The sequence below is a fragment of the Mustela nivalis genome, assembly GCF_964662115.1.
Source record: "Mustela nivalis genome assembly, chromosome: 18".
NCBI lineage: Eukaryota > Metazoa > Chordata > Mammalia > Carnivora > Mustelidae > Mustela > Mustela nivalis.
In genome coordinates, this window is record NC_139037.1 from 42,516,664 (window position 1) to 42,544,642 (window position 27,979).

The following is a 27,979-nucleotide window of genomic DNA, read 5'->3' on the forward strand; positions in this document are numbered from 1 at the left end:
TTTGCTTAACTTTCTGTGGGTCATGGATTCAATATCAGTTCAATTTTCGAAGGCTTTACTATGCTGCTTTGGGCATTGCCCATACACATGCCACCCTGAGGTTAGTCAAGGACTTGGTGTCATGGTTTATATCACAGCTCACTTCTCAGAGCCTTTTTATGCTTCTCTGAGTCTGTTCCATTCATGTACAGCTTGAGGGTGAGTATGGGTCTTGTGCCAGTTCATTCACAGGGTCAGGGGATCCCCTTCTCTAGGTCTCTCCAGGATTTTCCCCTGACCTATGGCTGCCAGGGGCCACTTTTTGCCAGTCCTCAGGTTAGAAAGAGTGAGTTTCTGTGGTTGTTCCCCCCTCCCCCAAGCTGTCACACAACTCACCCTGTGGTGAGATGTCACAAGTAAAGAAGGAAAAAAAAATAACATACCCTCTTTGGACCCCGTGGGCCTCTTTTCTTGGTTCTGTTGACGGCCACTGTAGTGACCCTCTAGCCTCAGGACTGGTCTCGGTGCAAAGTTAGTAGGAAAGAAAGAAGAGAAAAAAGGGGAAATTTTACCCCACTCCCATTCAGAAGCCTCTTTTTCTAGTCTTCTGCCTAGAAAGAAAGGATTTTGTTTGTAGCTTTTGGTATGTTCTAGGACATGCCCTTCTTCCAGGCAAAGCCAGGAAATGAGGAAGAAAAATACTCCAGGTAACATACCACAGTACTGTTCATTCTTCCAGTTTTTATCTCCCCCCATCCCCGCCCCGAGATTGTTTACATTTCTGAGTCCTTGGATGGTTGCCTTTTGTATCTGGTCCAGTGTTAAATAGTCATTAATGTAGTTATTAGATACTCCAATAACGGTTTTATCTCATGTTGGCTAGTAGTGGAAGTCAGCCATCACTAATGCTTTGATATTGTCTAAATACATGCCTCAGAATGGATCTTTTTCATTCACTGGTGCTTGGTACTCCATGGACTTTCCTCTTATTGACTCAACATGTCTGTCAATTTTAGGATATTTTCTTGTATTGATCATTTTCACTATTTTATTTCCCGTTTCCTCTTCTCAAATTCCTGTTATCCTGTTCAGTGGCTAGAAAACTTGTGAAATTCTAATTCACTTGATTTTTGTTTTCTTTCTTTTCTTTTCTTTTCCTTTCTTTCTTCCTTCCATTTTCCTTCCTTCCTTTCTTTTTCTTTTTTTTCTTTTTTTTTTTTTTAATTTTATTTTTAAGTTATCTCTACACCCAGCTTGGGGCTCAAACTCAGTCCTGAGATCCAGATCCATGCTCCACCTGCTGAGCCAGCCAGGCGTCTGTTTTATTTCTTCGGATTTTCTGACCCACAGTTTGAAAAGGAGCCTTCCTCATTGCCCCCTAGAGGTGTAATGTATCAATATTTATGAAGAGTCATAGGGTCTGTTGCTAAGCGTCCCACACTCTGAATCCCTTCGACAGGTGCCTCCCTTCACTTCCCATGATCACAGCCTCCCTTTAGAGCTGCACGGTTTTCCCCCTCCCTGGGACTACCACACGTCTTCGCAGCGCACTGATTCGCTTCTAGGAGGCGTGAATTGATCCCAGCGGAGGGAATAGGCTCGATTCTGGGGTGGAGGGGCCGGTTCTGCGCAGGGACAACCACAGCGAGCTGGCAGGTGCCACAGAGAGGCGCTCTGGCCAGTCGGGCGAGGCTGGCTCCACTCACGATTACATTTCATAGGGTCCACCGCGCCTCTAGGTGACATCTAGCTCTGGCCTACATTTCCTGGAACCTTCTCCTCCTGGAGGCTACCACCTGCCCCAGTTCGTGCTTTGACTACATCTCTGGTGCCCAGAGTGAGTGAACTCAGGATTTCCTGAGGCCCCGCAGTTTACCGCAACTCCAGTCACCGGGCCAGAATCTACCGCCCAGTTTGGCGCGGTTCGCGGCTTTCCGGGGTCTGAGCAGCACGACCGCTGTGCCCGAGGCTACTCTCTGTCCCAGTACCCTCGTCTACGAGCCAGGCTGCGGTGGTCGCATGTCAGTCAGTAGCTTCGTTCCTTCAGTTTGAAGTAGGTGAAATGAACGCATGCACGAGAGAAGGTCTGTTGGTGAGGGAGCGGGGAGCCCCGCGGGTGACGTGCGCGCGCTCACGCAGTGGGGGGTGGGGCACTGGCGGGCTGTGTGACTCTTGCATGATTGTGACTGCAGGATTATGCGTGTAACCGTTTGTAACAACGCGGACAGTGAGTCTCTTGTCTATATTATTGACTGTGTTTTGGAGGGGTTGTCTTTGTATTGTCCAGCTACTGAGAGTGTAGTGGTATGTGATTGTGATCGAATGTGACTGCATGTGACCATTTGTGTCATTTATTCTGGTAAGGATTTGGAGGTGAAGGGCGGTGGAGATGGTATGAACATATTTCCATACTTGGGGCTTATTTTTGTTTTTTTAAGATTTTGAAGTAATCTTTCTACACGTACCCCACGAAAGTGGGATTTGAACTTAAAACCCCAAGTCCAAGAGTGGCATGCTGCACTGACCCAGCCAGGTGCCCCATTTTTTAAAAAAAGATTTTATTTTTATAGGGATGCCTGGGTGAGTGTCTGCCTTAAGCCTCTGCCTTACGCTCAAGTCGTGATCCCAGAGTCCTGGGAACCAGCCTGGCAAAGGGCTCTCTGCTCAGCTGGAAGCCTACTTCTTCCTCTCCCACTCCCCTGCTTGTATTCCCTCTCTCACTTTCTCTCTGTCAAATAAACAAAGTCTTAAAAAAAAAAAAGATTTTTTAAATAAATCTCCATAATTGTGTCTCTGAGATATGTATTGGTTGGATTATGACAGCGCATTAGTGCTTCTGTGGATCTTTGACAATGTGTGCCCTGTTTATGTGGCTGTATGTCACCATTTGTGTTACCGAATGGGTAGAAATTTGGCTGGGAATGGACTGGAATGTTTCTAATGATGGGTTTGTGGCTGTGTGGTGGTGCTTTTGGGTTTCTGTGAGGGTGACTGAGTGTGGTTATCCTGTGTCACAATATAAGAGTTCAGCTGGGAGGCGAGTGGGTGTGGGAAGTTTCTTCATTTCAGTGTTTCTGGGATCTCTATTGGCTGTGCAATGGTGTTTTGGGGGATTTTGAAGGAAGTTTTGAAGGAAGTTTTCAGCATTTGACCATGGGAGTGTAACTGGCAGGGGATGGGTGCAGTTTCTTATTTCTGTGTTTCTGGGATTGGTATTAGTGTCAATCTCCTGTTTTTCTACCAGACTTGTCCCCTTGCTTATCAACAGTGCCTCTGTACCCTCCTGTGAGCAGGATCCATACAATATTCTCTTGGCATCTCCAGTCTCTATTATATTAGGAGCTAACACAGATTGGGCATTATGTGAGTGATGTGCACCCTGAGGCTAACTGTGAATATTAGAGTTTCTAGAAGCTTCTGTGGGGTCTGTGCTGCCCCTCTGCCCTCCTACCTTATTGTGACAGGAGAGCTTCATAGAAATCACCCTCAAGGAAGAACATGAGCCCAGAGTAGTTTTCAGGTGAAGAGTCTCTAAGCTCTATACCAGGTCATGGAATGAAACTTAGAGTTGGAGGTTTCCACCAGTTTAATTCTGGAATAGGAGGAGGAGATCCCCTACATCTTCTGAATTGTCCTACCTTGGACTACCTTTTAGAGGAATTTGGCTCTTCTCTACTCCTGGGAGGGCCTGCTTGCCCAGACTGCCTCTGTGGGTCTGTGACAAGTGGGGAAGGATTGAGGCTGTGATTTTTCTGGGTCAGTCTGGGTTATAAGCAGGGACCCATATTTCATGATTCCTTCACCTATTTCTGCCCATTTCCAGGAAAGGTCCCCAGAGGACAAGGAAAGAAATGGTGATCTATAAACTATGAGGTTAGTGGCTGTTTTCTTTCCTGAAAGTGCCGTCTTATTTTTCAGAGCACAAGAGTCTTTTCCTTTTCCTGAGAGTTCTTTTTTTTTTTTTTTTTAAGATTTAATTTATTTGAGAGAGAGAGAGAGAGAGAGAGAATGAATGAGCAGGGAGGAGGGGCAGAGGGAGAGAGAGAAGGAAGCAGACTCCCTGCTGAATGGGGAACCTGACACGGGGCTTGATCCCAGGACCTGGAGATCATGACTTCAGGTGAAAGCAGATGCTTAACTGACTGAGCCACCTGGGTGACCCCTCCTGAGAATTAAAAAAAAAAAAAAGATTTTATTTATTTATTTAACACAGAGAGAGAGATCACAAGTAGGCAGAGAGGCGGGGGTGGGGGGAGAGCAGGCTCCCTGCTGAGCAGGACCCTGAGATCATGACCTGAGCCGAAGGCAGAGGCTTAACCCACTGAGCCACCCAGGCGCCCTGAGAGAAGGATTTTCCACATTTATTACACTCAAAGGGTTTGTTTGTCTCCTGTATGAATGTTGTGACGTTTAATGAGATATTGCTTCTGGCTAAAGGCTGTTCCACATTCATTACATCTAAAAGGTTTTTCTCCAGTATGAATTTTCTCATGCTTTGTGAGATTTGATTTGCTGCTGTAGGTTTTCCCACATTCTTTACATGTATAGGATTTTCTCCAGTATACATTTTCTGGTGTTTAATGAGGCTTGACTTCTGAATAAAAGCTTTCTCACAGTAATTACATCCAAATGGCTTCTCACTAGTATGAATTTTCTGATGGGTAATGAGATTTTCTTTCTGTTGAAGGATTTTCCACATTCATTACATTTGTAGGATTTCTCTCCAGAGTGAGCAGTGTGATGCTTGGTGAGGCATTCCTTCTGACTGAGGTCTTTTTCACATTCATTACATTCAAAGGGTTTCTCTTCCATATGGATTTTCTCATGATCAGTGATATTTGGTTTGTGGCTAAAGGCTTTCCCACATTTCTTACATGAATAAAATTTCTTTCCAATAGGAATTTGCTGGTGACTTATGAGGTTTGACATCTAAATGGAAAATGCAAAAAGGTTTACATTTTCTCAAGTTCTATGGAGTTGTGCTTCTGGCAGAACAGTTCTCCAAACTTGTTACTGTCATTGAGTTTCTCCACTGTTTGAATTTTCTCATATGCCTCCAGTTGGAGTAACTGGCTAAATGTTCCAGTAGCCTTACATGTACAGGTTTCCTTTGCTGCATTATTACTCTAGTGACTAATAAGTTGAGTGTGAATATAAGCCCTCACATGGAGAAAGTTAGTTCATTGGGTTTCTCTCCACAGTGTATTCTCAAGTATTTGATAAGCTTTGTGAATCCCTGTTAATACAGATTTCAGTTAGTAGGGGTTACTGCAAAATAACATGAGTTATAATACACTTATAATATTCATATCATTTCTTTATTACATGGATTCCTTTATAATATGTTAAGTCTAAATTAAGCTTTCAACTCTAAAATAAAGATAAAAAATTTTAAGAGAAAAAAAGAAAGAAAAGCAGATGGCAGGGAAAGGCACCAAACTGAAATCAGGGGGATTAATTTTTTTTTTCTTTTTTGAGAGAGAATGCATGTGAGTGGTGGGAGGGGTAGGGAGAGGAAGAGAATCTTTTTTTTTTTTTTTAAAGATTTTATTTATTTGAGAGAGAGGTAGAGAAAGAGAACACAAGCAGGGGTCAGGATAGAGGGAGAGGGAGATGCAGACTCTCCACTGAGCAGGAAGCCCAAGCAGGACTCGATCCCAGAACCCTGAGATCATGACCTCAGCCATCCAGGTGCTGTGAAGAGAGAGAATCTTAAGCAGACTCCACACTGAGCACTGTGGAGCTCTACCTCATGACCCTGAAATCATGACCTGAGCTGAAATCAAGAGTTGGACCTTTAACTGACTGAGCCACCCAGACACCCCAAATCAGGGGGATTAAATAAATGGTGGGTCCTCATTACTGTTGAACTTCCAAAATTCTGGTATTTAAGAGATGAGAAGACTCTTCTTTGGAGAAATGGAATAGCCCAGGAGAAAATCTGTAATACTAACATTTTGAGACTGACAAAGAAATATCTGAATTCAATGAAGATGAAAGGGCAGCTATTAATCTGTAAATAAGGGAAAATCTAATATGTTAATGTAAGCCTAGTGATAGGAAAGACAAATGAAAACAATGGAAAAAGAATTTCCAAGGAAATGGATACATTAAGGAACAGAAAAAAGACATAAAAACAAAAACAAGCCATCAAAACCCCCAATACCAAAGAGAGATAAGGTATTATATTAGGGAAACAAATAATGGGTACTACAAAAACTGCTCCTTTTTAAAAAGTTTATTCTTTTTAAATTTTTATTTTATTTTTAAAAAATATTTTATTTATTTATTTGACAGAGATCACAAGTAGGCAGAGAAGCAGGCAGAGAGAGGAAGGGAAGCAGGCTCCCTGCTGAGCAGAGAGCCCAAAGTAGAGCTCGATCTCAGGACCCCAGGGTCATGACCTGAGCTGAAGGCAGAGGCCCCAACCCACTGAGCCACCCAGGCGCCCCAACCCTATTCTTTAAAAAAAAAAAATTATTTATTTGACAGAGAGAGCACAAGCAGGGGGAGCAGCAGAGGGAGAAGGAGAAGCAGGCTCTCTGCTGTGTAGGGAGCCTGATGCAGGGCTTGATTCCAGGACTCTGGAAGCATGATGTGAGGTAATGGCAGATGCTTAACTGAATAAGCCACCAAGGTGCCCCTAAAAACAGCTCTTGAAATAAAAAGATAACTATTATTAAAAATTGTTTTTAAAAATTTTATTTATCCATTTGACAGAGATCACAAGTAGGCAGAGAGGCAGGCGGAGAGAGAGGAGGAAGCAGACTCCCCGCTGAGCAGAGAGCCCGATGTGGGGCTCGATCCCAGGACCCTGGGATCATGATCTGAGCTGAAGGCAGAGGCTTTAACCCACTGAGCCACCCAGGCGCCCCTATTATTAAAATTTTAATAGTAGAAATGGGAAATAGTGTTGTGGAAATCACTCAGTTGTAGGAAAAAGAAATTTTAAAAGGGTAATAGATGAAAAAGATAACATAAAATTAGGGATTTCAATATTCAGATAAAAGGAGTTAAAGAGAGAGAGGAGCAAACTGAATGGAGGAAACTTTCAGAGAACAAATATAAACTGTCTAGAAATATAGGTCATGATTCTTCAAAATAAAGAGGTCCCTGTACAATTCACAAAAAGACCCATGCCAAAGTACACCTTTGTGAAATTTCAGAAAACTAGGTACGTAGAGATCTTAAGTGCTTCCAAAGAGAAAGAAAAACAGAACACAAACTGTCAGCATACTTTAAGATAAAAAACCATAAACTTTGTATAATTCTCTCAGAATTCTAAGGGCAAACAATGCCTAATCTAAAATGTCAAGTCTATTTGGGCTATTATCCAAAATTGGTAGAATAAAGACCTTTTAGACTTATAAGGACTCAAAATTTTTACTCCATATTAACCTTTTTCAATGTGGTAAGGGAAAGATTAAACCAAGAATAAAAGAAGACACCGCTCCAGAAACCAGTAATCCAACATAAAAAAGAGGTAAAGGTCTGCCAACCATAGGTGGGCCTCTCAGTTGGCAACCCCAGGGTAAGCTCTGCCCACCAATGCACCCACAGTAGTTACTCCAGGTTTTAGGGTGGCTGATGGCCAGCCCCATCCCCTAGCATGGTGGCAGTTGCCAGGGCAGCCATAACAGAGGGGCACAGGCAGCCCACATCGGGCACACCTCTGGAGCACCTAGTTCTGGTAACCAGTGGGGGGACTGCACTACTGGAAAAGAAAAATAAATAAATATAGAGAGGTGAAGGAAATTTGTAGGATGACCACGTGTTGGTTATTAACCTATTGTTTTTTAGCTCCACATTGAACCTTTTATAGGCTTCTCTAATGCTGGGACTGGGAGTCTGAAAACCACATTTCTCAAACTCCTTTGCCAGTCGGTTTCCTTTTTTTTTTTTTTTTTTTTTAATTCACTGATAAATGCTACAAATTCATTAACTCTGCAGTGGAGAAAGTCATGGACCCTATTTATTTTTATTTTTTTTTTTAAAGATTTTATTTATTTATTTGACAGAGAGAAATCACAAGTAGATGGAGAGGCAGGCAGAGAGAGAGAGAGAGAGGGAAGCAGGCTCCCTGCTGAGCAGAGAGCCCGACGCGGGACTCGATCCCAGGACCCTGAGATCATGACCTGAGCCGAAGGCAGCGGCTTAACCCACTGAGCCACCCAGGCGCCCTGGACCCTATTTAAACTAAGTAATAAAAATTATGATTGGGGCGCCTGGGTGGCTCAGTGGGTTAAAGCCTCTGTCTTTGGCTTGGGTCATGATCCTGGGATCCTGGGGTCGAGCCCAGGATCAGGCTCTCTGGTTGGCAGGCAGACTGCTTTTCCGTCTCTCTCTCTCTGCCTGCCTCTGCCTACTTGTGATCTCTGTCTGTCAAATAAATAAAATCTTTTTAACATTGCAGGTAATGGAATATATTGACATTGTGTGTCTCCGGATAGGATAAACTGGTAATAGCATAACATCACTTGTATGGGTTATTTCCCAGAATGTATAATCGATGAGGAGCACCTGGGTGGCTCAGTCGGCTGTGTGGGGGACTTGATTTCAGATGAGGTCATGATGTCATGGGTCCTGAGACTGAGACCTGTGGTGCTCAGGGGGGAGTTCTGCTTGAGATTCTCTCTCTCCCTCTCCCTCTGCCCCTCCCTCCACACACTTGCAGGCTCTTTGTCTCCCTCAAAAAATAAATCTTTTAAAAATATATATAAATGATGAGAAAACATCAGGTAAACCCAAACTGAAGAACATTATACAAAATAACTAACCTGTACTCTGAAAAGGTTAGGACTGTCAACAGGTGGAATAAACAGAAAACAAATAGGTGGTAGATTTAAACCTAAATATTTTAGCAGTTTGATTAAACATACATAAGAAAGTATGTTTCTAAACTTGAGAATCTTGACTGATAAAATCAAACATCTCTCTTTTTTAAAATTTTTTATTTTTTATAAACATATATTTTTATCCCCAGGGGTACAGGTCTGTGAATCACCAGGTTTACACACTTCACAGCACTCACCAAAGCACATACCCTCCCCAATGTCCATAATCCCACCCCCTTCTCCCAACCCCCCTCCCCCCCAGCAACCCTCAGTTTGTTTTGTGAGATTAAGAGTCACTTATGGTTTGTCTCCCTCCCAATTCCATCTTGTTTCATTTATTCTTCTTCTACCCACTTAAGCCCCCATGTTGCATCACCACTTCCTCATATCAGGGAGATCATATGATAGTTGTCTTTCTCTGCTTGACTTATTTCGCTAAGCATGATACGCTCTAGTTCCATCCACGTCATCGCAAATGGCAGGATTTCATTTCTTTTGATGGCTGCATAGTATTCCATTGTGTATATATACCACATCTTCTTGATCCATTCATCTGTTGATGGACATCTAGGTTCTTTCCATAGTTTGGCTATTGTGGACATTGCTGCTATAAACATTCGGGTGACGTGCCCCTTTGGATCACTACGTTTGTATCTTTAGGGTAAATACCCAGTAGTGCAATTGCTGGGTCATAGAGCAGTTCTATTTTCAACATTTTGAGGAACCTCCATGCTGTTTTCCAGAGTGGCTGCACCAGCTTGCATTCCCACCAACAGTGTAGGAGAGTTCCCCTTTCTCCGCATCCTCGCCAGCATCTGTCATTTCCTGACTTGTTGATTTTAGCCATTCTGACTGGTGTGAGGTGATATCTCATTGTGGTTTTGATTTGTATTTCCCTGATGCCGAGTGATATGGAGCACTTTTTCATGTGTCTGTTGGCCATCTGGATGTCTTCTTTGCAGAAATGTCTGTTCATGTCCTCTGCCCATTTCTTGATTGGATTATTTATTCTTTGGGTGTTGAGTTTGCTAAGTTCTTTATAGATTCTGGACACTAGGTCCTTTATCTGATATGTCGTTTGCAAATATCTTCTCCCATTCTGCCAGTTGTCTTTTGATTTTGTTAACTGTTTCTTTTGCTGTGCAAAAGCTTTTGATCTTGATGAAATCCCAATAGTTCATTTTTGCCCTTGCTTCCCTTGCCTTTGGCGTTGTTCCTAGGAAGATGTTGCTGCGGCTGAGGTCGAAGAGGTTGCTGCCTGTGTTCTCCTCAAGGATTTTGATGGATTCCTTTCGCACATTGAGGTCCTTCCTCCATTTTGAGTCTATTTTCGTGTGTGGTGTAAGGAAATGGTCCAATTTCATTTTTCTGCATGTGGCTGTCCAATTTTCCCAGCACCATTTATTGAAGAGGCTGTCTTTTTTCCATTAGACAGTCTTTCCTGCTTTGTCGAAGATTAGTTGACTGTAGAGTTGAGGGTCTATTTCTGGGCTCTCTATTCTGTTCCATTGATCTATGTGTCTGTTTTTGTGCCAGTAACATGCTGTCTTGATGATGACAGCTTTGTAATAGAGCTTGAAATCCGGAATTGTGATGCCACCAACTTTGGCTTTCTTTTTCAATATCCCTTTGGCTATTCGAGGTCTTTTCTGGTTCCATATAAATTTTAGAATTATTTGTTCCATTTCTTTGAAAAAGATGGATGGTACTTTGATAGGAATTGCATTAAATGTGTAGATTGCTTTAGGTAGCATAGACATTTTCACAATATTTATTCTTCCAATCCAGGAACATGGAACATTTTTCCATTTCTCTGTGTCTTTCTCAATTTCTTTCATGAGTACTTTATAGTTTTCTGAGTATAGATTCTGTGCCTCTTTGGTTAGGTTTATTCCTAGGTATCTTATGGTTTTGGGTGCAATTGTAAATGGGATTGACTCCTTAATTTCTCTTTCTTCTGTCTTGTTGTTGGTGTAGAGAAATGCAACTGATTTCTGTGCATTGATTTTATATCCTGACACTTTACTGAATTCCTGTATAAGTTCTAGCAGTTTTGAAGTGGAGTCTTTTGGGTTTTCCACATATAGTATCATATCATCTGCGAAGAGTGATAATTTGACTTCTTCTTTGCCGAAAATCAAACATCTCTTAACAATTATTTGGCAACCTTCTTTCTTGCTTTAAAAGCATGTTATATTAGTATTTTAATCCATACTAAACATTTTATTTTTAATATTTTATTTATAGATGGGAGAGAAAGAGAGAGAGCACGAGAGGGGAGAAGGTCAGAGGGAGAAGCCGACTCCTTGCTGAGCAGGGAGCCCAATGTAGGACTCGATCCTGGGAAGTCCAGGATCATGACCTGAGCTGAAGTCAGTTGCTTAACCAACTAAGCCACCCAGGCGCAATAAAAACATGTCTATTTTAACCTAAAAACCCATTTTATGTTCCTCCTGTCAACCTTCAAAGAAAACTGATGCTCCAAAAAGATGCCTTCTTACCATTTTACGGATGAGGCTTAGTGGTTGTTAATTGGTGATACACAGATACAATCCTGCTCTCCCAAATAGGTGTCCTATGCTCACATGTACACAACACCCAGTCACCTCTGCTGTCACAACGCAGCATCTCCGGACTCGCCTTTGCCCGGCCGCCTTCTGCACCTGAGCGCGTCCCTCGGGCGCGTCCCCACGTCTCCCTGCTAGCCCGTGATTCCTTTCCCTGTCGTCGCCTCCAAATGGTCCAGAAAGAGAGCACCAGGTCCCACCTTCACTCACCCTCAGCGCTAAGCGACCGAGGTTTGCGGTCACCGACAAAGATGAAATGTCAGCCCTTTGCGTGCAGAGGGCGTACCAGCTCCTCCAGATATCTATCCGGCGCCGCCGCCGCTCGGATTCCCATGGCCGAGACCAGGTGTCCGTTCTCATACTAGTCTGAGCGTCTGCTTTTCCGGCCAGGACTACATTTCCCACAGACGCTGCGGCTCGAGGCGGCGTCGCTTCGAAACGGGCGTCTTGTTCCGTGCCTACGGCGGCGCTCGAGCCGCCCGGGTCCAGGCGCCTGGAGGCCTGACGGTTGCATCCAGCCGACCGGCTCCGCGTACCAGCCGCTCCGCGTCGGGTCTGGCGGTTCTGTTTGGCGCGGAGAAGCTGTACGAGCGCAGTGTCCACGCTGAGAGGAGTCCCGAGGCCTGCTGCCCGCTTCCGGACTACATTTTCCAGAGGACTCCGCAGGTGGACGCTACCTTCCTCAGGATTTCGGCCGCTTTGCGGGATGGCGGAACCGTTGGCTTCCCCGAGTTAGTAGCTGCGGGGCGTTTGGAGTTCGGGGCAACTTAGCCTGTTCGGGCCAGAACGGAACTAGGGAAGGACTAGGACTAGTTCAGGTAGGAGCATTTCGTGTCCGGAGCGGACTGAAGAGAAGAGAGAGAGAGAGTGAGTGTGTGTGTGTGTGTGTGTGTGTGTGTCAGAGAGAGAGAAAGAGAGGGGAAGGAGGGAAACTGGAGGGGAGAGGGGTTATTTGTGATTGTTACTGAGTGTCGTCGTGGTGTGTGATTGTGACTGTATGTGGTGATGGAGTAGGGTGCTTGGGACTGTGCATCTTCCCAGAATGGGTATGTGATTGTGATTGCATGACTGCACCGTCGTGCACAGGGACGTAGAGGACAGGTGATTGTGCATTTGGGACTGTGTCGGGCGGTAGGGGTGTGTGTGGGATTTTGGGAGCATGTGCGGCACCGTGTGTGTGGGGGGGGGTCTGTGACTGTGTGGTGTTAGGTGTCTGTGGCTGTGCAGGTGTGAGTAGTGTGACCCCCTTGGGGGGTGTTTGTGTGTGTGTGTGAGAGAGAGAGATTGTGATTGTCTGGCTTTGGGGAAGGGGTTTGTGGGTGTGGAAAGGCTGTGTGATTCTGACTTTGTGTGTCCCCTAGGTGTGTATGTGGGATTATATGTAAGTGAGTGACTTGGTACAGAACCATGTTTGCACATGAGGTGGAGGGTTTTGTAAATGTGCAGGTGTGACTCACCATTCTATCCAGGAGACATCTGTGAGTTCATGACTGATTCTGATCCTTTCCTGTAACTACATTAGGCTGGACTCTAGTCTTCCCTGACTTTCCCTTGTATGTCTGTGGTGACAGTGAGGGACTGGAGGAAGTGTGTGTGTTCCAACCTGGTCAACTAGAATTCCGAGAAAACCCAGTGTCTCATCAATTTCTTCTTCTTTCTTTATACAGTTTCTGCTAAGAGGAAGACTAAAGAATGATTATTGAACAGCCAGAGGCCACGATCAAGGTGCTTTGGGGTTTTTTTCTTTCTTCCCTGAAATAGTTCTCGTTTCTCAGAGCATAATTTTTTCCCTCTTCTGACAGTTCCTGACTACCAAAAGCCCATTCAACAAACCAATTGTATATGGGGCCTTGGAGTTAGATGCAAATACTCAGTTTTTAAATCTATCTCCTCCCTCTTAGTATTAATTTGGCAGTTTCTTCTATGTGCCAGATCTCTACTAAGATCTTTGCTGGTCTAGTCAGGTAAATACAAGAGCCTTTTCATAAAAGAATTGTTGGAAACAAGATTGCCTTGTATGTAACATCACATACCACAGTCCTGGTATTGAAAGCCATGCAATTTATGGGATGGTATTGGCTAGTCTCAGTCCAAGTACATTATAAGATCTTTCACTTTGCCAGTTATTTTTGAGGTATAAATGAGATTGGGGGCTTGATCAATGACTTCTGTACCAATAAGACCAGGATTTACCAGGTAATCTGTGAGTAAACACTTGGACCAGTTTCCAGGTCTGTTTTGAATTAAAGGCTCAAATGGTTCTATTTGGCGGTACTCAACCTGGAATCAATCCATGTCCATCCTTGACTTCTAAAGGGAGAGATACTATGACACTAAGGATTACAAAAAAGATAGATCCCGAACCACCACCTTAGGGCAATCTTTAAGATAATAATAACCTAAATTAGTTTCATAAATAAGGAAATTTTAAGTAATTCCCACTGTAAGGGGAGTTTTATGCAATTAATGGAAACTGTGAGATGGAGCATATGCATTTTCAACATTGTGGACTAACACCTATGCCCAGGTGAGAGGGCAGTTCAGATGCTGGAAGCCTTTGCATGTAAAAGTTCAGCTGATCCACATCTAGGTGACAGTTTTCTCATTTGATTTGTAGAGTAACCTATTAACTGGTCTCCACTTCCTCTTTTGCCTTCCTAAAATTACTTCTTAACACAATAGCCAGGGTCATTCTTCCAAAACGTACGTCAGATTATGTCACTTCTTAACTTAAAGCTTTCTGTGGTTTTCCATTTCAGAATAAAAATCAAAGTCTCTACGGTTGGTTTTATAGCCCTATGTGATCTGGCTCTCTGTTAACCTGACTTTATCTTCTCTAAATTTTTTTAATAACTTAATTCTGACCCCTCTGTGTATGAGTTTGCTGATTCCCCTGCCTGGAATTTTCTTACTCCTGGTATCACTTACTCCTTTACTTTCTTCAAGACTTAACTCAGATGTTACCAAATTGGAAAAGTTGTCCTTGACCACCCTGTATAGAATAGCACCTCAACCAATGCACTTCTTATCACCCTTTTCCTAATTAATTTTTCTCCATAGCTCTTATCATTTTTTACTGAGACATAATTGACATATAACATTAGTTTTGGGTGTACAACATAATTCAATATATGTATATTTTGTGAAATGATCTCATAAGTCTAGTTAACATCCATCACCACACAGTTTTGTTTTGTTTTTGTTTTTGTTTTTAGATTTTATTTGAGGCACCTGGGTGGCTCAGTGGGTTAAGCCTCTGCCTTCAGGCTAGGGTCATGATCTCAGGGTCCTCAGATCAAGCCCTGCATTGGGCTCTCTGCTCAGCGGGGAGCCTGCTCCCCCTCCCACTCTCTGCCTGCCTCTCTGCCTACCTGTGATCTCTCTCTCTGTCAAATAAATAAATCTTTTTTTAAAAAAGGTTTTATTTATTTGGCAGAGATCACAAGTAGGCAGAGTGACAGGCAGAGAGAGAGGGGATGCAGGCTTCCTCCTGAGCAGAGAGCCTGATGTGGGACTCAATGGCTCTGGGATCATGACCCGAGCTGAAGGCATGGGCTTAAACCCACTGAGCCATCCAGGTGTCCCAATAAATAAAATCTTTAAAAAAAAAAAAAAAGATTTGGGGCACCTGGGTGACTCAGTGGGTTGAGCCTCTGCCTTCGGCTCGGGTCATGATCTCAGGGTCCTGGGATCGAGCCCTGCATTGGGCTCTCTGCTCAGCAGGGAGCCTCTTCTCCCTCTCTCTTTGCCTGCCTTTCTGCCTACTTGTGATCTCTCTCTCTGTCAAATAAATAAATAAAATTTTTTTAAAAAGATTTTATTTATTTGCTGGAGAGAGCGAGAGAGAGAGCACAAGCAGGGGAGGGGGGCAGGCAAAGGGAGAAGTAGGCTCCCAACTGAGCAGGGAGCCCGATGCCCCCGATGCAGGACTTGATCCCAGGACCTGGGATCATGACCTGAGTCGAAGGAAGAGGCTTAACTGACTGAACCACCCAGGCATCCCCATCACCACACACAGTTAATAAATTTTTTTCTCGTGATGAGAATTTTTAAGATCTACTCTTAGCAACTTTAAAATACTGTGTACAATGAAATTATTAACTATATTCAACATGCTATACATTACTTCCCTAGGAGTTATTAATTTTATAACTGGAAGTTTGTACCTTTTGAGCACTCTCACCCATTTTGCCTTCCCAGCTTCCCACATCTGGAAGTTCAGTTTTTTTATTTTTTTAAGATTTCCACATATAAGTGAGATTATGCAGTCTCTTTTTCTGTCTGATTTATTCCATTTAGCCCTCAATGTCCATCCATGTTGTTGCAAATGTCAGGGTGTCCTTCATGTCTTAAAAAAATAATAATTCCATGGGGCACCTGGGTGGCTCAGTGGTTAAAGCCTCTGCCTTTGGCTCAGGTCATGATCCCAGGGTCCGGGGATCAAGCTCCGCATTGGGCTCTCTGCTCCCCAGGGAGCCTGCTTCCTTCTCTCTCTCTGCCTGCCTCTCTGCCTACTTGTGATCTCAAGTCTGTCAAATAAATAAAAAAAGTCTTAAAAAAGTAATTCCAGTATAATTAACATTCGGTGTTAGTTTCAGGTGTACAATATAGTGATTCATCAGTTCTCTGCATTATTCCGTGCTCATCAAGATAAGTGTGTTCTTGGGATGCTGGGTGGCTCAGTTGCTTAAGCATCTGCCTTCAGCTCAGGTCATGATCCCAGAGTCCTGTGATAGGTACCATATCAGGTTCCTTGCTGAGCAGGGAGCCTGCTTCTCCCTCTGCCTTCCTCTCCCCACTGCTTTTGCGCGCACTCTCTCTCTCTAATAAATAAAAATTCTAAAAAAAAAATAATAAGTATGTTCTTAATCCCTTTCAACTATTTCACCCAACCCTTCACCCACCTCCCCTGTGGTAACCATTTGTTCTTTGTAGTTAAGAATCTGTTTTTTGGGGTGTCCCTTTTGTTTGTTTGTTTTGTTTCTTAAATTTCACATATGAGTGAAATCATAATGGTATTTGTCATTCTCTGACTGACTTATTTTACTTAGCTTTATACCCTCTAGATCTTTCCATGTTGTTGGAAATGGCAAAATTTCATTATTTTTTATGGCTAATATTTCATTGTATGTGTGTGTGTGTGTGTCTTCTTTATCTATCAATGGACATTTCCATAATTTGGCTATTGTAAATAATGCTGCAGTAAACATAGGGGTGCATATATCTTTTTGAATTAGTGTTCTTTGGGTAAATACCCAGTAATGGAATTACTAAGTCATATGGTAATTCTAGTTCTGATTTTTTCTTTTTAAAGATTTTATTCATTTATTTGACAGAGAGAGACAGCAAGAGAGGGAACACAAGGAGGGGGAGTGGGAGAGGGAGAAGCAGGCTTCCCGCCAAACAGGGAGCCCGAGTTGGGTGTTGATTACAGGACCCTGAGATCATGACCTGAGCTGAAGGCAGACGCTTAACAACTGAGCCATGTAGGTGGCCCTCTATTTCTTTTTTTTTTTTTTTCATTCCATATATAAAATGCCATATATCTAATTTTTTTTTTAAGATTTTATTTATTTGTCAGAGAGAGCACAGGCAGACAGAATGGCAGGCAGAGGCAGAGGGAGAAGCAGGCTCCCTGCTGAGCAAGGAGCCCAATGTGGGACTCGATCCCAGGACACTAGGATCATGACCTGAGCCGAAGGCAGCTGCCCAACCAACTGAGCCACCCAGGCATCCCAGTTTTTAAAAAAGATTTATTTATTTACGAGAGAGAGAGAGAACAGACCTCCCTCCTCAGAGGGAGAAACAGAGGGAGAGACTCCTCAGGGGACTCCCACTGAGGGTAGAGTCCCACGCAGGGCTCAATCTCATGACCCTGAGATCATGACCTGAGCCAAAAATCAAGAGTTAGATGCCCACCCAACTGAATGACCCAGGAGCCTCTCTATTTCTAATTTTTTGAGGAACCTTCATACTGTTTTCCACCGTGACTGCACCCAGTGTGCCTTCCAGCCAATAGTGCCTAAGAGTTCCTTTGTCTCCACATCCTCACCAAAACTTGCCGTTTCTTGTGTTTTTCATTTTAGCCATTCTGATAGGTGTGAGATGATATCTCATTGTGGTTTTGAGCATCTTCATGTTCTGTTGGCCATCTATATGTATCTTCTTTGGAGAAATGTGTGTTCATGCCTTCTGCCTTTTTAAAAATTGGATTATTTTTTTTTTGGATGTGAGTTTTATCAGTTCTTTATATATTTTGAATACTAACCCTTTATCAGATATGTCATTTGCAAATATCTTCTTCCATTTGATGGGTTGTCTTTTAGTTTCATTGTTTCTTTTCCGTATAGAAGTTTTTATTTTGATATAATAAATTACTATTTTTAAGATTTTATTTTATTTTTTAAAAAGGTCTTATTTATTTATTTGAGAGAGAGACAGACAGAGCGAGAGAGCATGAGAGGGGAAGTCAGAGGGAGAAGCAGACTCCCCATGGAGCTAGGAGCCTACTGTGGGATTCCATCCCAGGATCCAGGATCATGACCTGAGCTGAAGGCAGTCGCTTAACCAACTGAGCCACCCAGACACCCTAAGACTTTATTTTTAAGCGATTTCTACACCCAGTTTGGAGCCCAAACTCACAACCCTGAGATCAAGAGCCACATTTTCCACTGACTGAGCCAGCCAGGTGCCCCAGTCACAATACATTATTCTTGCTTCTGTTTCCCTTGCCTCAGGAGACCTATCTAGAAAAATGTTGCTATGGGCAATGTCAGAGAAATTACGACCTGTGTTCTCTTTTAGGATTTTTGTGGTTTCAGGCTCACATTTAGGTCTTCAATCTATTTTGAATTTATTTTTGTGTGTGGTATAGGAAAGTGGCCCAATTTCATTCTGTTGCATATAGCTGTGCAGTTTTCCCAGTACCATTTGTTGAAGAAACTTTTTCCCGTTATATATTCTTGCCTCCTTTATTAAAGATTAATTGGCCATATAATTGTGGGTTTGTTTTTGGGTTCTCTGTTCTGTTCTATTGATCTGTCCATGTTTCTGTTCTTAGGTCAGTACCATATTCTTTTGATTACTACGACTTTGTAGGGTATCTTGAAATCTGAGATTGTAATTCCTGCAATTTTGTTCTTTTTCAAGATTGCTTTGGCTATTTGGTGGTTTTGTTTGTTTGTTTTGTGGTTCCATACACATGGATTTAAGGATTATTTGTTCTAGTTCTGTGAGGATTGCTCTTGGTATTTTGATCACAATTGTGTTAAATCTGTAGATTGCTTTGGGTAGTATAGACATATTAATAGTATTTGTACTTCCAATCCATGAGCATGGATTCCAGTTTTCCATTTCTATCCTTCCATTTCCATCTTTCTATTTGTTTGTGTCATCTTCAGTTTCTTTTATCAGTGTTTTTTTTTTAATCTTTTTTTTTTTTAAAGATTTTATTTATTTGACAGAGAGAAATCACAAGTAGGTAGAGAGGCAGGCAGAGAGAGAGAGGAGGAAGCAGGCTCCCTGCTGAGCAGAGAGCCCGATGCGGGACTCGATCCCAGGACCCTGAGATCATGACCTGAGCCGAAGGCAGCGGCTTAACCACTGAGCCACCCAGGCGCCCCTATCAGTGTTTTACAGTTTTCACAGTATACATCTTTTACCTCCTTGGTTAAGGAGGTAAGTATTTTATTATTTTTGGTACAATTATAAATGGGACCATTTTTAAAATTTCTCTTTCTGCTGCTTCACTATTAGTGTTTGGAAATACAATAGATTTCTGTATTTTGATTTTGTGTCCTGTCACTTTACTGAATTCATGGATCAGTTCCAGCAGTTTTTTGATGGAGTCTTCCAGGTTTTCTATATATATTATCACATCATCTGCAAATAGTGAAAGATTTACTTCTTACCAATTTTTTAAATTTCTTTTTTGTTGTCTGATTGCTGTGGCTAGCACTTCTAGTACTATGTTTAAGAAAAATGTTGAGAGTGGACATCCTTATCTTGTTCCTGATCTTAGGGAAAAAGTTTTCAGTTTTTTCACTGTTGAGTATGACATTAGTTGTGGGTTACTCATATTTGGCCCTTGTTATGTTGAGGTATGTTCCCCTTAAACCTACTTTGTTGAGGGTTTGTATCATGAATGAATGTTGTACTTTGTCAAATGCTTTTTTTTTTTTTAAGATTTTATTTATTTATTTGACAGACAGAGATCACAAGTAGGCAGAGAGGCAGGCAGAGAGAGAGGAAGGGAAGCAGGCTCCCTGCTGAGCAGAGAGCCCAATGTGGGGCTTGATCCCAGGACCCTGGGATCATGACCTGAGCTGAAGGCAGGGACTTGAACCCACTGAGCCACCCATGTGCCCCTGTCAAATGCTTTTTATCTGTTGAAATGATCATAGGGTTTTTATCCTTCTCTTGTTGAATATAAATATTGAACCACCCTTGCATCCCAGGATTAGATCCCACTTGATAGTGGTAAATGACTCTTTTTAATGTATTGTTGGATTCAGTTTGCTAACATTTTTTTAAAAGGTTTTATTTATTTATTTGTCAGAGAGAGAGAGAGAGAGGCACAGGCAGGCAGAGTGGCAGCAGAGGTAGAGCAAGAAGCAGGCTCCCTGCTTAGCAAGGAGCCCAATATGGGACTTGATCCCAGGAGACTGGGATCATGACCCGAGCCAAAGGCAGCCGCTTAACCGACTGAGCTACCCAGGCATCCTGGGTTTGCTAACATTTTATTGAGAGGTTTTGCCACTATGTTCATCAGAGATATTGGCCTATAGTTCCCTTATTTTGTAGTGTCTTTATCTGGTTTTGGTATCAGGGTAATGCTGGCTTCAAGAATGAATTTGGAAGCTTTACTTCCTGTTCTATTTTTTAGAATAGTTTGAGAATAGGTATTAATTCTTCTTTAAATGTTTGGTAGAATTTGCCTGTGAAGCTGTCTGGTTCCGGACTTCTGTTTGTTGGGAGTTTTTTGATAACTGATTTCAATTTCATTGCTAATAATTGGTCTGGTCAAATTTTTTATTTCTTCCTGATTCAATTTTGGGAGGTTATGTATTTCTAGGAATGTGTCCATTTCTTTGAGGTTTTCCAATTTGCTGACATATAATTTTTCATAATCTCTTTTTTTTTTTTTTTTTTTTTTTTTTAAAGATTTTATTTATTTATTTGACAGACAGAGATCGTAAGTAGGCAGAGAGGCAGGCAGAGAGAGAGAGGAGGAAGCAGGCTCCCTGCTGAGCAGAGAGCCCGATGCGGGGCTCGATCCCAGGACCCTGGGATCATGACCTGAGCCGAAGGCAGCGGCTTAACCACTGAGCCACCCAGGCGCCCCTTCATAATCTCTTTTAATCTTTCTTTTATGTGGTATCAGTTATTTCTCCTCTTTCAATTCTAATTTTATTTGAATCCTCTTTATTTAAAAAAAATTCATGACTCTGGCTAAAGGTTTATCAATTTTGTTGGTATTTTTAGTGAACCAGGGTGATCTGTTGCTTTTTTTTTTTTTTTAAAGATTTTATTTATTTATTTGACAGAGAGAAATTACAAGTACACTGAGAGGCAGGCAGAGAGAGAGAGAGAGAAGGAAGCAGGCTCCCTGCTGAGCAGAGAGCCCGATGCGGGACTCGATCCCAGGACCCTGAGATCATGACCTGAGCCGAAGGCAGCGGCTTAACCCACTGAGCCACCCAGGCGCCCCGATCTGTTGCTTTTTTTAGTTTCTGTTTTATTTCTGGTCTAATCTTTATTATATTTTCTTCCTTCTCCTGGCTTTGGGTTTTGTTCATTTCATTGACAGCTGAGTAATATTCGTGTGTGTGTGTGTGTGTGTGTGTACACTACATCTTTCTTTTTGGTGTTTTTTAAAAAAAGGATTTATTTATTTGTGAGAGAGAAAGTGAGTGAGTGTGTGTGTGTGTGTGTGTGTGTACGCACAAGAGGGAGCAGACTCCCCACTGAGCCCAAAGTGGGACTCCATCCCAGGACTCTGGAATCATGATCTGAGCTGAAGGCGGATGCCTAACCAACTGAGCCACCCAGGAGTCTCACACTACATCTTTCCAAGAAGACATCCAGGTGGGTCATAGACACATTTAAAAGATGCTCAACATCATTATCAGGGAAATACAGGGCAGACAACATGATGCTCATCTTCTTTATCCATTAGTCTATGGACATTTGGACTGTCTCCATAGTTTGACTGTTGACGATAATGCTGCTGTGAACATTAGTTTGACTTCCTCTTTGCTAATTTGTATACTTTTTATTTTTATTGTCTGATTGCTGGCTAGGACTTCCAGTACTGTGTTAAATAACAGAAATGAGAGTAGACATCCTTGTCTTGTTCCCAACCATAGGGGAAAGGCTTTCATTTTTTTTCCCCATTGAGGATGATATTAACTGTGTGTCTTTCATTTATGGCCTTTATGATGTTGAGGTATGTTACACCTATTCCTACTTGAGGGTTTTCATCAAGAATGGATGCTACAGGAGCACCTGGGTGACAGTGAGTTAAAGCCTGTCTTCAGCTCAGGTCATGATCCCAGGGTCCTGGGATCAAGCTCCGCATTGGGCTCCCTGCTCTGTGGGAAGCCTGTTTCCTCCTCTCTCTCTGTCTGTCTCTCTGCCTATTTGTGATCTCTGTCTGTCAAATAAATACATTTTTAAAAAATGGATGCTACATTTTGTCAAATGCTTTTTTTGCATCTATTGACAGGATTGTATGGTTCTTATCTTTTTATTAATGTGGTATGTCACGTTGATTGATTTGCAAATATTGAACCACCCCTGTAGCCCCAGAATAAATCCCACTTGATTGTGGTGAATAATTGTTTTAATGTACTGTTGGATTCAGCTTCCTAGTATTTTATTGAGAATTTTTGCATCAAATTCACTAGGGATACTGGCCTGTAATTCTCCTTTTTAGAGGGGTCTTTGTCTGGTTTTGGGATCAAGGTAATGGTGGCTTCATAGAATGAGTTTGGAAGTTTTCTTTCCATTTCTATCTTTTGGAACAGTTTGCGAAGAATAGATATTAACTCTTCTTTAAATGTTTGGTAGAATTCTCCAGGGAAACCATTAAGCGCTGGGCTTTTGTTTCTTGGGAGAGTCTTTAAAAAAAAGATTTTATTTATTTATTTGACAGAGAGAGATCACAAGTAGGCAGAGAGGCAGGCAGAGGGGGAGGGGGAAGCAGGCCCCCTGCTGAGCAGAGAGCCCAGTGTGGGGCTCGATCCCATGACCCTGAAATCATGACCTGAGGTGAAGGCAGAGGCTTAACCCACTAAGCCACCCAGGTGCCCCTTGGAAGATTTTTTATTACTGTTTGAATTTCTTTCCTGGTTTTGGGTCTGTTGAAATTTCATGGTGCCCCATGGTTCTGGATTTTTTCTAAGAACTTTCTTATTTACTTTTGCATTTTTATTTAATACACCTGATTAAATTGGGGCACCTGGGTGGCTCAGTTGGTTAAGTGTCTGCCTTCAGCTCAGGTCATGATCTCAGAGTACTGGAATCCATCCCTGAAGCAGGGAGTCTGCTTATCCCTCTCCTTCTGCCCCTCCCCCAGCTCGTGCTCTATCTCTCAAATAAATAAAATCTTAAAAAATAAATTAATTAAAGGGGGCGCCTAGCTGGCTCAGATGATTGAAAGTCTGCCTTTGGCTCAGGTCATGATCTCAGGGTCCTGGGATCAAGTCCCACACTGGGCTCCATGCTCAGCAGAGAGTCTGTTTCTTCCTAACCCTCTGCCCCCCCCCCACCTGCTTGTTGTGCTCTCTCTCAAATAAATAAAATCTTTAAAAAAATAATATAAAGAACCTATGAGACAACTTCATTCCTAAGTTGCATCAGGAAATTAATGCTATAATACTCTGGAATTAATAGCTGTAAATATGGGGCGCCTGGGTGGCTCAGTGAGTTAAAGCCTCTGCCTTCGGCTCAGGTCATGATCCCAGCATCCTGGGATCGAGCCCCGCATCGGGCTTTCTGCTCAGCAGAGAGCCTGCTTCCTCCTCTCTCTCTGCCTGCCTCTGCCTACTTGTGATCTCTGTCTGTCAAATAAAAAAATAATAAAATCTTTAAAATAAATAAATAAAATGTTGGAAAAAATAAAATAAAATAGCTTTAAATATATAATGAGAATATAGCTCATTGCTGAAGAAGTAGAAAAAGGTATGATGCAGTTTGCAGTTAAGTCCAAATAACAGGTATTCTGTAATTTACACTTCTTCTTTATTAGAAATTATCAAAAGGGTAACAGGAAGGAAAACTGCCCATTAAACTTCCCTATCTTGTCATTATGAAAACTTACAAACACAGAAAAGTTGAAAAGGATAATGAACATGCATTTACCATCCAACCCCCACCCAGTTTAAAAGCTAACAGTTTGTTATATTTGCATTATCTTCCTGTAATTTTCTACATAATCATAATATAAGCACACCTTCTAAAATATGTCAAATGATGCCTGTTCAAATTTTCCCAGTTGTCCCAAGACTGACTTTAATAGCTATTTTTCTTTTTATCTAGAGTCAAGTCTAGGTTTATAAATTACATTTAGTTGATATGTCTCTTTTAGTCTAATTTGGTTCTCTACCTTTATTCCTTTTTTCCATGATGCTGGGTTTTTCTTCTTAGAGTCCATGCTTAGAGTTGTCTTGTAGGGTGTTCCATATTTTGGATTGTTGCGCTTGTTTCCTAATGTTGCCGTTTAACTTATTCTGCCATCTACATTAGAAGTTAAGTGTAGAGGGGCGCCTTTGTGGCTCAGTGGGTTAAAGCCCCTGCCTTTAGCTCAGGTCATGATCCTGGGGTCCTGGGATGAAGCCCCGCATTGGGCTCTCTGCTCTGTGGGGAGCCTGCTTTCTCCTTCTCTCTCTGCCTGCCTCTCTGCCTGCTTGTGATCTCTGTCAAATTAAAAAAAAAATTATGAAAATTAAAAAAAATTAAGTGTAGAGAAAAGATTGAGTTTGGGCTAAATAATTTTGTAAGACTATTTCATAAATATGTTAAATATTTTGTATTGTCATATATTAAGAGGCACATATTGATACCATGAGGCTAAATTTGATCATATGGTTAAGGTGATGACTGTCAAATTGTGTGTGTGTGTGTGTGTGTTTTAAAGATTTTATTTACTGGGGCACCTGGCTGGCTAAGTTAAGCATCTGCCTTCGGCTCAGATCATGGTCCCAGATCCTGGGATCGAGCATCTGCATCTTTTTTTTTTTTTTTTAAGATTTTATTTATTTATTTGACAGGTTTTTTAAAAAAAATATTTTAAAAATTTATTTGACAGAGAGAGAGACACAGTGAGAGAGGAAACACAAGTAGTAGGAGTGGAAGAGAGAGAAGCAGGCTTCCTGCAGCAGGAAGCCTGATGCAGAGCTCAGGCTAATTTTTAATCCTTACAATTAGAAAGTAATTCTAACCCCCTCTTGGAAATTTACATTTTGTTTGATTCAAAGGGAATACCAGAGTTGAAATAGGATAGCATTCAGATATGAGTGATAATGTTGCTATATATCGAAACCTGCAGGAGGTGATCAAAGTCGTTTTTGGAAAGTCATTTTGTGGGAAGTTAGTACTCTCTAATAAATGCAGGAAATGAGAATTTAGGGCCAGAATTTTCATTTGCTTAACAGTCACTGTCTAGCAATTGATTATTGCCCCACATGATTACTCTTATAATCCTAGTTTTAATACAGTGTCTTTCACATAGTGGAGAGTTGATAAGCTGTCAAAGCAGTCCAAGCTTAAGAATCTAGGAAAGGAACAGATTACCCTAAATCCAGCAGAAGGAAACCATTCATACAGTTAGAAGTTAATGGAGGAAGAATAAAACATCTATTTTCTGTGGAAAAAACACTGATCTAAACTAGACTTACAGGTTTGATCAATGTAAAGATGAGAAATACAACAGCTTTAATAAGGTGGGATACATATATTTATGGAGAGTTTTAAAATAGCATTGTAATACTATGTATATAAAATATTTTTTTCAAATTGACAAAGTAGAAATTGGCCTGCTCTAATAAATATAGTGGGAAAATGAAAATTTGGCTCAAAATCTCTCTTTAAAAAAAAAAAACAAATAGGAATACTTGGGTGGCTCAGTGGATTAAAGCTTCTGCTTTAATAATGCAATGGGTCATGGGCTCAGGGTCCTGGGATCCACAGTAAAGTATGTCACAATAAAGAGAATCAAATGAATTTTTTGGCTTCCCAGTGTGTATAAAAGTTATGTTTACACTACACTGTAGTATGTTAAATGTGTGATAGCATTGTGTAAGCAAATATACATACCTTAATGAACACCTTATTGCTAAAAAATGCTAATCATCGTCTGAGCTTTCAGTGAGTCATAATCACTAATGACAGATCACTATGACAAATATAATAATAATGAAAATTTTGATATATTGTAAGAATTACCAGAGTATAACACAGAGACACAAAGTGAGCAAATACTGTTGGAAAAATTTTTTGCCACAAACTTTTGATTTGTAAAGAATGCCTGATCTGGGGCACCTGGGTGGCTCAGTCAGTTAAGCGGCTGCCTTCAGCTCAGGTCATAATCCCAGCGTCCTGGGATCTAGTCCCACATAGGGCTCCCTGCTCAGCAGAGAGCCTGCTTCTCCCTCTCCCTCTGCCTGCTGCTCTGCCTACTTGTGCTCTCTATCTCTCTGTCAAATAAATAAATAAAATATTTAAAAAAAAAATAGAATGCCTGATCTGCAAAGCTCAATAAAATGAGGTATGCCTGTAATCCCACAAAAAGGATAAACTTCTGAAACCTTTGCTGAGACACACTGTAATAAAACTGCTGAAAATCAAAGGAAAAAAAATCTCGAGAGCTTTTAATGGAATACTGATGCATTACATATAGGAGAACAGTAACTTTAATAACACAATTTCTCATCAGAAAAACAGCATGCTACGGGTAGGTGGAACAACATTTTTAAAGTACTTTAAGGAAACCCCTGTCAATCTCATATTCTTTTTAGTGAAAATATTCAGGGTCATGAGATAGAGCCCTGCACTCTTGGGCTCCACCTTGGCTATGCAGCCTGTTCAAAATTTTCTCTCCCTCTCCTTCTGTGCCTCCCATACCTGCCCCCCAACCTCCTCACTCCCCATTTGTATTTTCTCTCTCAAATAAATAAAATCTTAAAAATAAATAAATAAATACAAGTTTCCACACAGAAAAACAAATAAAATGAGAAGTTGACCAATAGACTTGAGAAAATATTTGTAAACCATCTACATGGATAAGGAATTAATATCTAAAATATAAGGAACTCATACAACTCAATAGCAGATAACCTCAAACAGCAAAAATCTCAATAGTAAAAAATAGGCAAAGGACTTGACTAAATACCTTTCCAAAGAAGACATACAAATAGCCAGCATGTACATGAAAAGGTGCTCAACATCACTAATCATCAGGAAAATGCAAATTAAAATCAGTATTAGATATCACCACATATCTGTTAGAAAAGTATTATCAGAGAGACAAGACTTAACAGTGTTGGTGATGACATGGAACAGAGGGATCCCTTGTACATCATTGGTGGGAATGTAAATTGGTACAGCTACTATGGAAAACAATATAGAAATGCATCAGAAAAGTAAAAATAGTATTATATGATCCAGCAATTCCATTTCTGGGTGTATATCCAAAGGAAATAATATAAAGATCTCAAAGAGATCTGCACTGCCACGTTCACTGCAGCAGTAGTAACAATAACCAAGATACAGAAAAAATCTAAGTAGACATCTGTAGATGAATATATTAAGAAGATGTGGTATATGTATATACTCGTAAATACAATGGAGTGGTATTCAGCCATGAGAAAAGAATTTCTGCCGTTTTTGGCAACATGGATGGACCCTGAGTGCATTATGCAAGTGAAATAAGTCAGAGAAAGAAAAATACTGTATGATCTCACTTATATGTAGAATTGAAAAATGCCAAACTCAGAAACAGAGTGAGAATGGTGGTTGCCAGGGGCTTAGGGATGGGAAAAGTGGGGAGATATTCATCAAAGGGTACACATTTTTAGATAAAAGATGAATACGTTTTGGGAAGCTAATGTAAGCATGACTACAGTTAATACTGAATTATATAATTGATATTTGCTAAGGAAGTAGATTGTTTTCACCACACCCCTAAAAAGGTAATTATATGGAATGATGGAGGTGTCAATTAACCCTCTGTGGTAATCATTTCATATATATATATCAAATAATTGCATTGTATACCTTATCCAATGTTATATGTCAGTTATACCTTGGTAAAGGTGGGGATATATATGTATATGTAAAATAAATGCACAAAGCGAAAATTGATAAACTGAAAGAAGTAAATAAATCTACAATTAATGTGGAAGATTTTAACATTTATCTCTTACCTATTGATAGATCAACAGACAAGAGATCAAGGTACAGAAGTCTTCAATGCCATCTAAACGACATCTGTAGATTGACAGCAGAGTATGTATTCTTTACAGTTGCATGTGGAATATTCACCATAATAAACAATATTCTGGATAAACTAAATCTTCATAAATGTAAAAGAACTAAAAT

The 27,979-nt window shown here is 41.3% G+C and overlaps 1 long non-coding RNA gene across 1 annotated transcript; it reads left to right on the plus strand.

Annotated features, from left to right (window-relative positions):
• On the plus strand, positions 1-27,978 carry LOC309852426. The gene is made up of 3 exons (XR_014305198.1): positions 1-2,032; positions 13,048-13,105; positions 27,815-27,978. It is a non-coding gene; the product is annotated as an uncharacterized lncRNA (long non-coding RNA).
• Position 27,979: the final 1 nt, after the last annotated feature.